Source organism: Ptychodera flava, chromosome 15 (genome assembly GCF_041260155.1).
Source record: "Ptychodera flava strain L36383 chromosome 15, AS_Pfla_20210202, whole genome shotgun sequence".
Taxonomy (NCBI): Eukaryota; Metazoa; Hemichordata; class Enteropneusta; family Ptychoderidae; genus Ptychodera; species Ptychodera flava.
Window position 1 is genome coordinate 30,410,294 of NC_091942.1, and position 17,100 is coordinate 30,427,393.

Consider the following 17,100-nt stretch of genomic DNA (forward strand, 5'->3'; position numbering starts at 1 on the left):
TCATAAGATTATTCGACTCGGTTTGAAGGAATGTAGGATTTTCTCATTCATAAATTTGGTATTGTCATTTCCATGAAAATTGGATGCGTTAAGAAAACTGCTACTTGTAGGATTGTCTCATTTATGAATTAAGAAAGGTAATTTCCATTAAATTCAGATGAATTGCCAACGATGCCATTTGTAACTATTTATGAGGAATTTTAACATTGGCGAAATTTGAAATTCATGACGTACATGGCATGTGTACTAGAATTTTTGATTGATTTGTTAAAGACTTGCAACTGCATTTGAACGACAGCGGCTAGAGCTTTGAAAGTCACTGACCTGACAAAGCTTACTCGGTGCCTCGTGAAAACAGTTCCCTCTCTTAAAGCTCATCATTAAAATTCTATTCTGTACAATACTTTAATACAGAGTTGGTAGACCAGTCCGACTCGTTCTGGGAAGAGATGAAGACATGCAATTTGTCGGTACAAGACATTCTGTTCTTGCCAATTACAAAGTTGGTTGCACTGCAGATGGTCAATTGAAGGCATTGCAGTTGGAGATGTTCTTAAACGGCGGCTGTATCGAGGGATGGTCTGCCGTGGTAATGAATTTTTCTTTCTTTTTGAACTGCAAAGTATGGCTACTCAAGCATAACAATGAAACACAAGAGACATGCCCAGGCATAAAGTTACCTAAAGCTGCTAGGAAATAAAGCCAGTCCATGCAAATTTATTCATGTACTTTGTCGTTTTCCTTGCCAAGGTTCAGCAATCTACACAAATACGGCAATAAAGGCCTGTTTTGTGACACTGAAAGTTAAGAACATATAGCTTAAGTTGGAATATAACAGTGAGGTCTGTTATTCCGGGCGTTGAACTGAGATGGAACCGAGTGCAATCAAACGGGTTACATGTCCTAAAAGTAATTTTACGCGCCCTTTCCTGTCAAAGCAAATACTTGGAATCATTAAAAACTTTCATCGATCCAATTTTAAGACGAAACATATCATCTCCGACCATATTTCGAGTACGTTGTGTTTATCGTCATACTGATTTTACCATGACTGCTTGTATGTTTTTGGAAGTGTACGTCATAGAATCTTGAATACAAAATTGTTCCGTCAAAATAAAGCTTGCTCTTTCCTGAGGCTAGAGCGCAACCCATCTGAAATCGTACTTTCATAAATCGTATACTCCACTGTGGCTAAAGCTGTTATACATATTACAGTGTACGCTTTAATAAAGTACTGAGTTTGTGAGTTTCGAACTCGCTACTTTAGGTATCAGAATGTTCATGATTGAGTTTGTTTGTCTGTTTGTTGGTTTACTTGTTAGTTGTCGTTTTTCTTATTTCTTTCGTTTAGGCTGTTTATCACTTTGTTTGTTTTTATGCTTACTTGTTTAATATTCAGTCTAAGCCACCCTATGGTCAATTTGCAAAGTCTTGTCAGCTTATTCAAAAATAAAACGTCTGAACGACCTCTCGTTTCTTCATGTGTTTGTCGGAATTATCTGTTTAATGATTTGATATAAATACTACCATCTTTTAGATAACACGGACGATGTTTTAAGAAGGTGAAATTAGTACTTCTTAGGCAGCCTTTACAATGCAGGTTTCCCTTTCCAGATTGCTGGTACAATGATAAAGCACGCAGACAATGCTTACAAGATACCAGCCTATGACATCAAGACCAGGATATGTAAAACGAATATTGCACCTTGTATTGCGATGAGAGGCGCTGGAACACCAAAGCCCATGGCAGTTATAGAGATGATAATGGATGCTGTGTCAAGGAATTCAGGAATACCACCTGAAAAGGTAGCTCCTATGATTTTTAAATTCCCGCAGGAAGAAGTCTTTAAGGGGATTTAGTACATCACTTTCAGTCCACATGTCCGTGCGGAGCAGTCTCTCAGATATGCCTGTACAGATTGTATTCAAACTTGGCACAGGTGTAGTAAGTGTGGCGTACAAATTCCCGTCAATTTGTATTGCTATCAAATCCAATATAGTCGACTGAATGTCATTTTATTGCAAAATGTATAATTAGCGGTTTTTTCTTACCGAAAACGTGTGTGATGTAGCTCATAGCTTGTTTTTCTGCAAACTAATTGACACATTTCTGTTGTACAGTGGTTATGATACTGAGAGAATGATTAATAACTTTAAAAAATAGGAAATAGCAAAAAATTACATCATCCTTTCCGAACAATGTCTCCAGTCCACCCTAGAAAATGAATGCCTTGACCAAGCATACATGCGTACAGCGAAAGACAAACTGATGACACGTCAAGACAACTCGCCAAATCATACAATGAGAAAAGTGAGAAAAGTGAGAAGATATGAGTTAATTATTGATCTACACATTTAATGGACTTTCGCATTCAGTGAATATGCACAAGCAAACAGTATCACTAGTATCCATTGACGTTATTTTCACACCGTGTTTCAGTTGAACTAAAAACTTGAAATGTGCTACTGTTTATAATTTTGTACAGTCTTATTTCACTGACGTTTGCAGACATTTATTTTCAATAAAGAAGTGAAAGGAGGAGAGTTTAACATTAATGAACCAAAGCTTCACCCATGTGTTTGGTCACAGTCCTATTAAAATAATTTAAATGTACTATGTTTCACTTTCGGGTTTTCATGAAGATGTCGCTATTATTTGATACCATACTAGTAGATTTACAAACGTTTGTGAGTCCTGCATTCTGCCCCTCTACGTTTATGGTTTCATATAATGGCTTATTTGTGTATCCTTAGTAACTACAGTGGAAAAGCGGAATTTACTTTGGTTTTTGTTTTGACTTAAGCTTGTTTATGAAATACGTTTGGTTTTGACTTGTTTTGGTTTTCTTTTGAGTAGTGGGGGATTAATGAAAATCTGGGTATTCTGTGCTGAGTTATCGAGTATCGATTGACTCACTTATTTAAAGATACAGTAGAATAAAACAATTGCAGAAAGTCTATCCATGTGAAACACGAAATCATTTCGCGGTAAGAGGAAAGTAGGGCAATTTGGGATTTTACTTACAATGAGTGAAATTAAGTGATGGATGGGAGGGGATTGTCTCAATCGCAGTGCAGGAGCAGTTGCGAAGAACTTTCATTCTAAAACGTCAAATAAGTCTTTGGAATTTGGTTCTTTGGTCTCTGAACTACTGGGCTTGATTTGACTAAACGTGACAGCGAACAAAGCTGTTTACACAAAGAGTTATATTTATCATTATTCAGTGTTAAGAACGTGCAATCAAAAGATTGAAATTGTTCAAAGGTATCATGACCGATGCATGCTGGACATCTCTCCTCTATCATTTGCTGCTAAGTTGAGAATAAGATTCGGGTAGGTGTCGGATAGGCATATGTCGACGAGATAACAACTGTACCAGAAAATGTTATACGGGGTTTGTTATTGGTGTAGCTGCTCTCGCTTGTTCAAAATTATTCTGCTCAAAACCTATGCCGTAACACGTATTGTGCTTCGAAGAGATAAGATTTATGGTAATTAATCTAATTCAACAGATACGTGACATAAACTTGTATAAAGAAGGGGATGTGGACATCATATACCAAGAACTCCCCGACATTGTAAATTTGCGAAGATGCTGGGATGAGTGTCTAAAGAGGAGTGACTACTACCAACGAAGAATTTTGATTGAAGACTTCAACAGGTAGGCAAAACATGCATTATGAGAAATCACATGGATGCTGTCTTATTTGTTACCAAGGAAAAATTTCCGGTCACTGGCGAGTATTATTGCCACAATAATTTACGGTAATTGTTCACTTTGAATCAAGCAATGTTAAAGCTTGTGACAGTCCCCTTTTGTCCTTATGTGGTGCTCGGAGAGACGAATGACGTTTTCCTATTGAAACCACTGTAGTCTAGTCATGAACATTAATACTAATAATTAGGTGTACATAAATACACAGATTTACCTAGTTTTGGCGCCCAATCGTCAAAATCGAATAATTTCTTCAGTCAGAAATGCTTGCGCAGGAGCAGTTTATTACATAATAATATCTCAAATTTGACCAAGGATTCAAGGATATTTATTTCCAAATAATGAACAGAAAAGAAAAATAGAAAAATGCAGACTCATTAAGGATTATTCAATTGAGTAGGGACTAGAAGTTAGTATTATACTAATCGATTTCAGCCCCTAACAATTCACTAAAGCTAAATGTATCATTTTGCCATAGAGCGTTATGCTGAATAATTAGTCTGGCTATTTATGTACGTTTTATATCTAGGTAGATACATGAATAATAAATGTAAAATATACATGATAAAAAAGTGACATTACATACGCAAGAGGTGACGTTCAAGTCTTTTTTTTTTAATTTTGATTTTGATTTAACAGATCTTATACTTTCTGGGATTTGTTTCCAGAATATTAAACCATGAGAAAAGTGTGTTCCTCAAAACGTCTTAAGAATAAGATAAATACAGTAGAAGCAGGAGCAGTTTATTACACAGTAGTATCTCAATCTTGACTAAGGGACTGTAAAGAGCCCTCTTAAGTCGTTCTATCACTGCAAATTGCAAACGGTCATTCATGGTAAAACAGACATTTCAGTCATTGACACTTTGAAATTAGCGGCGAAATCGATAGAAGTCGACCTTGCTTGCCTCACGATGTATCATGACGGTTGCAAAAGGGTAATGGCGACCGTCTCACTTATCGATATTATTCCGCCTTTAGGGACTATACCATTTCATGAAAGGGGTTGTAGTTAACTTTCAATGCGAAAAAAATCAACATTGAGCAGCAAACGCAGATTTATACAATTTCAAAGATGTTAATAGCATATTTGAGAACTACAGTAAAAGTAAAACATAGATTGGAGAGGTAGTATTGCATGCTTTCTGTGTCAGAAAACATTCTTCACGACACGTATGTGGTCGGGCTTTGCAATCTACGATCCGCTTCAAGCCTGCAATCCTAACACCCATTTAAATCTGCAGCCCTCATATCTTCACAAGTAAGCGCGTAAAACATGCGATTAGAAACCGTGAGAAGAGTTACTTATAAAAAGTGAATATGTCTGTGTGGTACAGAAATGATTACCATTTCATTATACTTACGTGAGTTGGAGAACATTAAAGAAAACACTTTTACCTACCACTGAAGTATTAACAGCTTAACATGCGACATACATCTTGTTAAGGAAGGGATGTAGATATGCTGATATGAAAAAAATGCCGATATAAAAAGTGGGAGGCCCTCCCAACCTTTGAAAGTTGGGGGTATAGTCCCCTATCCCTCTGTCCCCGCTTCCTACGCCACTAATCGGTCGTCTGATTGTGTCATCGCTACAGTCGGCTGCTGCTCCAGTGTAGGCCACCATGGAAATGAGTAACAGTCAAATAACCGCTTAACAGTAGACGTGCAATATCACTACTCTTTGACAGAATTTTCCGAATGTCTATTCATGCTCTATTTATATTGATGTCCGTATATGGTCACTGAATAAATGACCCTTTGAGTCGGGCAAATGGATACTTGCTCTCGAACACGTAAACTAAATTATCCAGATACCCATAATAGTGTTTAATGAGGTATATGGGTCCTAGCGTTGCTTTATCATGATACTTAAAATGATGGTTTCTCCACAGTAAGAATCGTTGGAAGAAGAAGGGCTTGGCTATCGTACCTGTGAAAAGGATAATCGGAATACCGGCACCTTTTATGAACCAGGTAATTAGCATTATTCGAAAAACTAATTTATTTTGTGTAACGTTTAACTGTGTGTTTGAGGTTTAAGTGCCATAATGACTGTGGATCAATAATAATATTAGCTTCTTAAGGAAAATTAAAAGCAGCTGTACATGTTTGATGCATGGTCATTGAGGAACTGTCTCCAATACATATAAAGTGATATGAATATACCGGTATAGTATTGTGCAGGATAACATTTGAAAAGTGAGTTTAATGATGAATCATAGGTAGGTCAAGGCTTCAATTTTGACTTTTGAAATTTGAATGAGCTTTAGTCAGTTTTGGATCGATGAATGAGGTTTGCATTTGATTGTGTCTGTTAAGTCTGTATAAAGTTATCGCACATTGAATTACATCCAACAGCCGTCCCAAAGCGAACATTATTTTGAATGTATAGTATAACTTGGTAAAGTTACGGACACTGGATATTTAATGTGTAAGCAAATCAAAGCGATATAAGTCGAAATCCAAGCCCTATTGTGATGTTAAGTCACCTGTGGTGTTGATTTAATCCTCGTCATCCCACAGCCCAATGGTGGGAACGCAAGGTAAAGTACGTGTGATTAGCTGAGATCCATTATGCATCTATGTAACTTTCTTCACTGATCTGCATATTATGAACCTAGAAAGAATGCTGCACTTCAAATACTTTTTAATTGGTCATCAGGTTAGAAACTCTGCAATGCGACACAGGACCCCTAAGCACTCCAGAGTCTCTAATGAGCTTTAAGTCAGTCAATAATATCATCCAACGGAATGACTACAGTGCTTTGTAAATTCAAAATCCTGAAATAATCATTAGATATCACATAATTGAAAGTTTAAACAATGTCTTAGATACCCCTTTTTATATATTTTTCAAAATGTATAACTACAGATTGTCCTTGCTGGCCACTTTCATCTCATTATTAGCTCGATCAGTCATATCTAATTAAATTGTTTTATTTTCAGGCAAAAAGGGCCACATCGAATAAAAATACACGAACGTTTGAATATGTTGTCGGTGACAGAAATGTCTTCACTGGTATCAAATGTTTGAACTGATTTCACTCATATCGGCTCGGACATACCATAAATTAGGTATTTCCGAAGGCCATTTTACATACACCGGTATCAAAACCTCGGCTGACAGATTTTGACTATTATATCATAGGGATGATGTATATTTAAACCGAATATTCAACTCATAAAATTCGTCCTTAAAATGAATTTGACGATTTCCGTTCACCATCACAGGCTTCAGCCCTAGTACACATCTACCTAGACGGCTCTGTGTTGATCACTCACGGTGGCATAGAAATGGGTCAAGGCTTGTATACCAAAACTGTACAGATCGCTAGCCGTGCCCTGCACATTCCCCCAGAACGAATCCACATCAACGAGACCAGCAGTGACAAGGTGCCGAATGCAACGGTAACAGGAGCGTCAGCAGGAACTGATTTGTACGGAAACGCTGTCAAAGTAAGATTTAAGGGCACGTTACATGTTACCAAAACACTTTTTAAGGAAATAATTACTCATCAAAGATGACTGTAAAACCCTTCATTCTATTATTTTCGAAAAGCAGATAATCCGGAAAGTTATAATTTACTCAACATGAACATTACCTCAATAAAAATTGATTCAGTCAAAAACTTAATTTATGAGATATAATATCTCATTTGAAAATATATTTAATAAAGCAAAACGGGTATTTAAGTTTTGCATGTGACCAAGAATCGTCGACATTGAAAAAAGGTATCAAAATCATTCAAGCCAAATTAAGAATTACTCCCCCACTCCCATTCGTAATGTTGCCAAACAAAAGTACAGTTTTGTTGTATAATATTTTAAGGATGACATTGGACAATGGCACGCAATTTGACCCAGCAAGAGGGTGGTTTTCTTTAGAAATGTTCAAAACATATGAAACAAAGCCAAGATATTCCGTGATTTGCATATATTTTCATAAATTTCTGACACAAATTACATCTGCTTGTCTTCAAAAAAGGTGGCCATATCAATCTGGCATTAACCAATCACTGAAAAGTTAAAGAACATTCACAAAAAAGTTATACCGGGCAAAAAAACACGCTCGGCGAACCTTTAGGTAAAAGCTACAGTATGAAGTTCACATTCATGTGACCAAAACATGGTGTAAATTAGAAAAATAAGAATATGTGGGACATGTCTTCATATAATAGAAAAGATTAATCAGGAGCATTAAAATCAACAATATGATTAATACATTGAATGTCTATGTATAAAAATAATTTATATTGTGTGTCCGTGTGTTACTGTTATATGTCAGGGTTTCCCGCCGATTATTGAAGCTAATCTTGTTCAAGTGCGACAAAATGTAAAGGTACAATAATATGTTAGAAGGGAAGAGAGTTAAATCAAAGAACTCACCTAGCTGTTATTTTGTTGAGACGTTATAAATTGTACTTGTTGCATCGTTACCTAGCTGTAAATAGGTACGTGTATATCACGAAGAAGTATGATTAGTATACTCCTAATGTGTGACCAACCCCTTCAGTTTTTGACGGGAGGGGCATGGCATTCTAAATTTCCGCAATCCTGCAGACTAGATGCTACGCTTAAGTATGTTAGTAGTAGTAGTAGTAGTAGTAGTAGTAGTAGTAGTAGTAGTAGTAGTAGTATAAATCTTGGTTGCTGATGATGTTATATTACTTGTTGTTTGGTTCATGTTTCCTATTCTAACAGATCGCTTGTGAAACCTTGATGGAGAGACTTGAACCATTAATGTATGAGAATCCGAAGGGATCATGGGAAGGCTGGGTAAGTGGGCCGTGAACAGGTGCATTAAGATATTGCTAGTAAAATTATTGATGTAGGGATTGTATTTTTAACTCAATTTTACACAAGCTACAGTACTATGCTGCTGTGAGCAAACATACCTTGACAATCTACGGTGAACAAGTTGAGAGTGTATGCCTAAATTAACATCATGTTTGGAACGCTGTTCCAAAAGCGGTGTCGAATATTTGTATAATATCATGTCGAGATGTGGGAACATCTGTAAAGTCATATACTAGTACATCAGTTCATGGTGTCCGGCAAAAGCACTCTTGAATCTGTTGTCAGATATCGATGATAACATCTTAGGAGAAGTTGTCAAAATACTAAAAATAATATATAAGAGAAGCATTGCTATAAGAAGCCCAGATAATTTTGAAATATATTCAAATGAGCAGAACCTGAAAACGTGTGAAATTTGACAGAATATTGAATACATGATCTACCAACTCAAAAATAATATATATTATCTAAGAGTGCTTAAAATACGTTTTCTTATTTTGACCCCTCCGAAGATCTGTCCTCCCTAACTTCAAATTAAAGATTACCAAAAGAGGGGTTCTTTTAATGAAGCATCAACCTTTCAAATTTTAGTGCATGAAACAGTGTTCTATAGAAATAATCACCGCTAGAAGTAGCTTTGATCGCATGTGTAGTATGAAGTATGGTAAACTAAAGGGTGGAGGGTGCTGGAACAGCGTGTATGGTGAATGTACACCATTTAACGACAATTAATGCCTTTCAGTTTTCCTAGGCAGAAACGATTATTGAAGGAAACATTGTTGGAACTTAACAACGTTTGAATCCAGTTCATTTTAGGCGCCTACCATAAGTTTGTAAATGTACTCATTTGGAATAAAATCATGCCATAACTGCCATGATAAATTTCATGAACTGCTTCTTTTATTACAGAAGCCTTTAGATCTCCATCACATTCATACTTCATTATTTGCTATTTCCATCAAGGAATTGAGAAGGTTGCATGCCTATGCATTGGGATTGTCTTTGACAGATCCGAACAAACAACCGTACAGACTGGTCAGTATTATTGCTGATATTGCACTATACAGACTATACAAGCCTGTTCGTGCAGAACCTATGACTGATGATCATCGTCATTTCATACATCTTCCATTTAATAACAAAGGAATTGATGCCATTAATATCAGCAATATACTTCACAACAAAAAGGTTACATCAACTATACCTGTACACTTTAAGAACCAGTCTGTACCTATTCTGTCATATCAATACACCAAGACAATCTCCAATAAAATCTTCAATTACAATAAGGCACTGCAGCACTTAAAAATTGATGAATTCCTTCAAACACCAGCATCCTGTGACTGCTCTACATCTCCCTTCAAATACACTCCAGTTGGCCATGTCATCACTGGTGATCTGAGCTTGGTGGAACATCATCACCTTCGTAAGATATTATCTTGTGGACCCAAGTTCAGAGAACCTCGCAGGATCAACTGGCATCATAATTTTAAGATCCTTATGGACTCTGTTGAAGAATATGCCAGGAAATGGGCTAAAAGGGAGGATGTAGAGTTGGACACACTGTCAGAATGGGTAAAATCTGTGAGGAAAATAGTTCGTGGCCGTATTGGTCGACTAAGATCACATGTTTGTAGAAGACCCTATTCTGTATTTAAAGATCCTGATGCTGTTAAGTGTTTGAATGATATCCATGACAAATATGTTGTCGTTCCTGCTGATAAAGCTGCCAATAACATTGTATTTGTCTGTAAGAAGTATTATTTTGAATGTCTTATAGACGAACTTGGTGTAACTAAGATCTCCACCAACTCCATTTACAGAGAATCAATGTTCAGCAAATCTGAAATTTTGGCAAACCATAAGTCATTCATGGATAATTTTAATATTACCACAAAGGATGACCATAATAAGTTGCCTAGCTTATACTGGATACCAAAGCTCTACAAAACACCTTACAAAGCTAGGTTTATCGCAGGATCTTCAAAATGTTCAACAACAGAGTTATCGAAGATACTGACTTCTGTTCTTTGTACTGTTAAACGGGGACTTCAGGCATACTGTGATGCTGTCTTTTCTCGGAGTGGTATAAATCATATGTGGATATTACAAAAATTCGAAGGAACTCTTGGAAAATTTGAAATCAAGATCTGTTTCAAAAATAACATCTATTAAAACTTTCGATTTTCCACATTGTATACCACAATACCAATTAATAAATTGAAAGAATGCTTGAAAAAATCATCAACCAAGCATTTTTCTACAAAAACGATTCACGCCGTTACAAATATGTAGTATTAGGGTATAATTCTACATATTTTGTTAAAAATGCTACTAGCGCTAAATTGTTTTATACCGAGAAAGACATTATCAGTATGCTTGATTTCCTCATCGACAACATATTTGTAGAATTTGGAGGACACATTTTCCAACAGTGTATAGGAATTCATATGGGCACTAACTGTGCTCCCTTGCTTGCAGACTTATTTCTGTTCTCATACGAGGCAGAATTTATCCGGAACTTAATCAAACAGAAAAAGGTCTCTGTAGCTCGAACTTTCAATCTAACATATAGATACATAGACGATGTTATTTCAATGAATAACTCTGAATTCAGTAAATATCTCGCTATGATTTATCCTCCAGAATTGGAGATTAAAGAAACTACAGGAACAGCCTTTTCTGCTTTATATCTGGACATTTTACTTGAATTTGACTCTAATGGTCACCTTTCTACTAGGCTATATGACAAGAGAGATGATTTCAACTTTAGTATAAACAATTTTCCACACCTCACAAGTAATATTCCACTCTCACCAGCTTATGGGGTATACATTTCCCAGCTTATTCGATATGCAAGAGCATGCAGTTCATATGGTGATTTTGTAGAGAGACATGGCCATCTCTCTTACAAACTGTTAAATCAAGGTTACACCAGAGCAAGACTTGTCTCTACATTCAAATGCTTTTTTGGCAGGTATCGCAAGCTGGTAGATAAATACAATATCTCTCTTCGACAAATGAATACTGATGGCATCGGTGATATTGTTACAGATTGATATATGGCGGGCGCCGCATGTGGGGCAGGATGCGCTTACTATTTTCGAAACACCTGACATCACTTCTTGGTCTTCTGGCCTGAGGTCCATATATCTTTCTTTCATGAATATGACGTTGTTTGTGTACCGTGTATTTACCGTCTGTTCTGTGCTGTTTTGTGTCTATGTTTACAACTATTGTCCTACGAATTCTGACCTACTGTCATTGGATTATGGATTGGTACGATTGCGATTATTTCACATGTGCGATAGACCAAGCACCATTACTTTACATTAGGTAGGGGTGGGAATAAAACCGAGTGGTTCCGACTGCGATGTCTTTGCTGGTCTATTTTGTGTCTTCTGCATGTTTCGGGTTCGAATCCGATCAAGACATTACCGAATTTACACTGAATTATAGATTTGTGTTACTTTTTAGGTGAATGCTGCATACATGAGAAGAATTAGCCTGTCTGCTTCTGGCTTTTTCAAGTAGGTGCATGGCTTTGCTTGTTGTTGGTCACAAATAGTTTACTTTCCCGAACTAATAGCGATGAACATTACAGATTAAGAACAGTCTCGACAGTGACGAATACCAACACCGCCTGCATATGAAGGGGAAGAGTGTATTTTGAGTCTCCGTAGCACATATTTTGGGCGGCCTTTGACATGAATAAAAGGCTGACATGAAATAAATATATTTGGAGAGACAGCAGTCACAAAGTGTTTCTATATTTACATATCAAATGCCAATAAACGCTCCAATTACCGAAAATTGATTTTGCTCATTTTTGGTATAGGTATCCAGATGTTATTTCTGTAAACTGGGACAACCCGAAGAACAGCAAGGGTCAGTATTATTTCAGCTATGGTGCAGGGTGTTGTGAAGTGGAAGTTGATTGCTTGACAGGAGATCACCAGTTGAAACGTACAGATATAGTCATGGACGTGGGAGACAGTTTGAACCCGGCACTGGACATCGGACAGGTACTTTGTGACTATAATAAAAAAATTGCCTCTGTGAAGTACGCTGCTGAATGGAATCTTATCAGTAATACAAACTGTATAAATCCAGTGCCATCATGAAAATGTGTGGATCAAAGAAACAAATAACCTGAAATTACTGTTATTTAAAAATCTAAATGGCTTCCACTTTCTGAGTTTATGTGAAAAAAAATAAATTTTAACAAAACCAAGACGTTGAGCTATTGACAGGTTTAATGAACCCGTGCAATCTGTAATATGTAGGCAAGAAAAGAAATGAGAGTCAAAATCGCTGTTTAAAGACTAAATGTAACTCTAAACCGTCGTCTGTTTTCATAGATTGAAGGTGGATTCCTGCAAGGTTATGGGTTGTACACTTTAGAAGAACTGAGATATTCCAAGGAAGGGAAACTATTGACTAAAGGTCCAGGAATGTACAGAATACCACAGATTCGAGATATCCCAGCCAGTTCAATGTCACTTTGTTGAAGAGGGCGCCATGCAAAGTTGGATTGTTTTCATCGAAGGTAAGAGGGAAAATTGATGGCAAAAACTTCACAGAATGTAAAGTTGCATAGTCATTGTGTATTTAACATAATTCTTTTTGAGAATTGTGACCCGGTTATCTCCTTCGGGGGTATCTATGAATTGTCGTTTTATAAATTCTACAGATTCGGTTCCATATCTTTGTACAGACATGCCTTCATTAGTTACGACCAAACTAGATATAACGCACAAAACTATGTTATTCTATGTACAGGCACAATAGTTTCGGACTAAACTTTAATATAGCCACCAGATAGCCATACTATTATTATTTCACTAATTAACATCTTTCAGACAATTAGGAGGAAATGCTCGTGAAAGTAACCGCACAATGGAAAACACTGCAAGCTTATTGCAAGGTTTACACAAAAGAGCCGTGCTTTCTCTAGAATGTCGCGTAGGTTCCTTTAAAAATGCAATTGTATTGTATTTTCTGTCTTGATACATGTTATACTCAAACGTGTACAAAACAGCGTACAAATAGTTTCATAATCTCTGGCTGATAAATGAGCTATTTCTTTAGTTTAGTCATAGAAGAGCGGAAGGCTGCTGTGCTGTCTATGATTTAGGGAAGTCTCTGCTAGGCTTGCTAACCCAATATGTTTTCTCACTAATTTTCAAAAAGTCTATTGGAGAACCACCAGTTCATCTGGCATTTGCAGCTCATCTTGCCATAAAGGATGCGGTATCATCAGCTAGAGCCGACGCTCGAATTGATGGTCCATTCAGATTGGATAGTCCTGCCACGCCAGAAAGGATTAGACTGGCATGCGCTGATGAATTCACCAAGGATGTGAATGTAAGCAAAAGTCTGAATCATTTGGCAATGAGTGAAATACAATGATGTTGCTCAATTTTCAAGTTGCATACAATCCCCATTGAATCATATATTTTCTGTCAAATTGTAATCGATGAAAAGTGATGATTTTTAAGGTGAAGATGTTTATCATAATCCTCTTTCCATGCCCGGGAATTGTTTCTGTTATGTTCTTGTTGTTTGTTTTCTTCTTCTTCTTTCACTTAAGGTTGTTTAAATATTGCAGCTGTCGTCAGTGCTGTAATCTTTAATGTTGCCAAAACTCTGCAATATTTATTCGGTTCAAACAAAGTGTTTTTTATTCGTATTCAACAGGACAACACCACATTCGACTGTGAGTTTTTCGTCAGACCCTGATTCGTGTCCAGTCAGTGCACAGTCACCCTTGTCGCAACAGATATCAACAAGATACCAAATGGGGCGCAATACATTACTATGGAATGGCGATGCATTTTAATTTACATAATTTCTGTAGACGCAGGCATATTTTTTCATAATATACATTAACTGCATTTCTCACATTTGATTGTGCAGCTCAACGTCTACTCAAAAGACAAATTGCACATCACCGACTCGATATGTTTGTTTGTTTGTTTGTTTGTTTGTTTGATCAACTTTGATTGACATATTAAGATCAGTAGCTCACCTTAAGTGATTATTCAGTCTACGGTAATACTACTTTAATCGCATTGTGACTAAGCTTCATTGACTGACACAAGCCAGGTAAAATAAACATATAACTCTGCCTGACTTGTGTGCCGACATGTAAAGCAAGATTCATGTAGAGACTCTAACACTTCGCTCTCAACTACACAGAATCAGTCGTGATAGATTCCGTTCTGTAATATTTTTCAAGCGTTGAAGAGATTATTTTTTAAGACACTGTGGGTTTCCTTTGTCATTTTTCACTTTGGTTTTTTTCGTATCTTTTGGATTCCACGGGACCATTCAACTTTTTTTTCTCGATACGTTAATTGTACTTTTGACGTGACGCAAAAGACATGGTTTCACGATGGGCGTTCGATACAAGTTGGATTATATTAAAATAGCTATATAGAGAAGTTCTTTCAGTTGTAGCTGTGCAAGAACGATTTTAATATACATTTATAATAAACAGATGCGATACCACCTGGAATCTATGTATGCCTGCACTGTGCTGCAAAATCATTGCACCATATATATGTTCGTTTATACAAAACCGTGCCGAACAAAAGTTCCGCTCTTCCCATTGTCACACTACGGCAGACGAAGTCAAAATAAATAAGTATCAAACGTAGTTTAATTTATTTATTGAAAGACAACAACGTAAACACAAAACGATTCCTCTTGGAAAATAAGCATTTTTCACACCATTTGTAAATTTTCGGCGAAATATGATATGTGACAACATTTTTCAAGAAATAGATACGGCAATCTTCTTATCAATGGCGTGAGTGACAACATGGAGGTAAAAAAGATAGCAACCTTTGCTATTTCTTTTGATGAAACACACATAGAACTTTTAATGTTAGCATTTAAATTTCCTCAAGATTACACTTTTTGACAATGCTACTGCAGTCAGAAACTCGCATTGTAAGCTGTTTTAAAAATATGATCACTGCAAATTTTAATAGTCGCGCCAGCGGCTTACTGACTACGCATGCGCTTATTCATAATATACTATGCGAGTAACCGGAAGTGTACCCTTCTTTCTCATGATGGGCGCCGCCATGTTTTTTTTTTTGAGTACTCGTAAATAAACAAATACGAAACAAATTACTATGATATAACATGCCTTTTATAAAATATACCTCTTTTATTAGCCAGTAAATGTTATTATACACCTTGTCGCTGATACAAAGTATCGTTGATATAGATAAACGGAGAAAACTGTCGTGCATATGAACGGGGGCATACGCAAAGAATGCTGGGATTGAATTATAGAAGAGCGCCCCCTGTGTCAATAAGTAGAATCAAAAATTGCAAGTTTTTAGACGGAACGCTATAGTTTTCAGCTTGCAAGTGGAAGGTGGGCAGTGCGGTTACCATTGCAATGATAATTATTGCATAATACGTCCCTTGTTTAACGCCATAGGCTGTTATCATTGTAAAAATTGCCAATTTTGTCCAAAATTTTTACACGCTACAGAAAATCTATACCTGCCCTGCTGCAGGGTTTGACGTCGTGTAAGTACGTGAACTGCTTTCATCAGAGGGAAACTGGGCATAGTTGTCATATAAACGTTTATGAAGTAACAATTACAGTTTATCATGAATCAATACAAATAACATTGCCAATCTTAACCCCTGGCGCGACACCAAGGGCTGAGCCCTATATAATATTAGTCGCGCCAGCGGCTTACTGACTACGCATGCGCTTATTCATAATATACTATGCGAGTAACCGGAAGTGTACCCTTCTTTCTCATGATGGGCGCCGCCATGTTTTTTTTTGAGTACTCGTAAATAAACAAATACGAAACAAATTACTATGATATAACATGCCTTTTATAAAATATACCTCTTTTATTAGCCAGTAAATGTTATTATACACCTTGTCGCTGATACAAAGTATCGTTGATATAGATAAACGGAGAAAACTGTCGTGCATATGAACGGGGGCATACGCAAAGAATGCTGGGATTGAATTATAGAAGAGCGCCCCCTGTGTCAATAATTAGAATCAAAAATTGCAAGTTTTTAGACGGAACGCTATAGTTTTCAGCTTGCAAGTGGAAGGTGGGTAGTGCGGTTACCATTGCAATGATAATTATTGCATAATACGTCCCTTGTTTAACGCCATAGGCTGTTATCATTGTAAAAATTGCCAATTTTTGTCCAAAATTTTTACACGCTACAGAAAATCTATACCTGCCCTGCTGCAGGGTTTGACGTCGTGTAAGTACGTGAACTGCTTTCATCAGAGAGAGGGAAACTGGGCATAGTTGTCATATAAACGTTTATGAAGTAACAATTACAGTTTATCATGAATCAATACAAATAACATTGCCAATCTTAACCCCTGGCGCGACACAAGGGCTGAGCCCTATATAATATTAAAAATAGAGGAAGTCAAGCATGAAGTTGTAACGGCTTTCTATGCGATGCCTTATGTGGTTACCATGGCAACCTAAATGCTTGTATTGACATGCTATATATTGGGGAGTTGAAATGTTATTTTTCGAAATTGTTGAATTATATTTCAATAGTAAATCAAAGA

The 17,100-nt window shown here is 36.7% G+C and overlaps 1 pseudogene; it reads left to right on the plus strand.

The window, feature by feature from the left end:
• LOC139151850 (xanthine dehydrogenase/oxidase-like) overlaps window positions 1-17,100 on the plus strand; it is a 94,757-nt pseudogene that overhangs the window by 21,319 nt on the left and 56,338 nt on the right.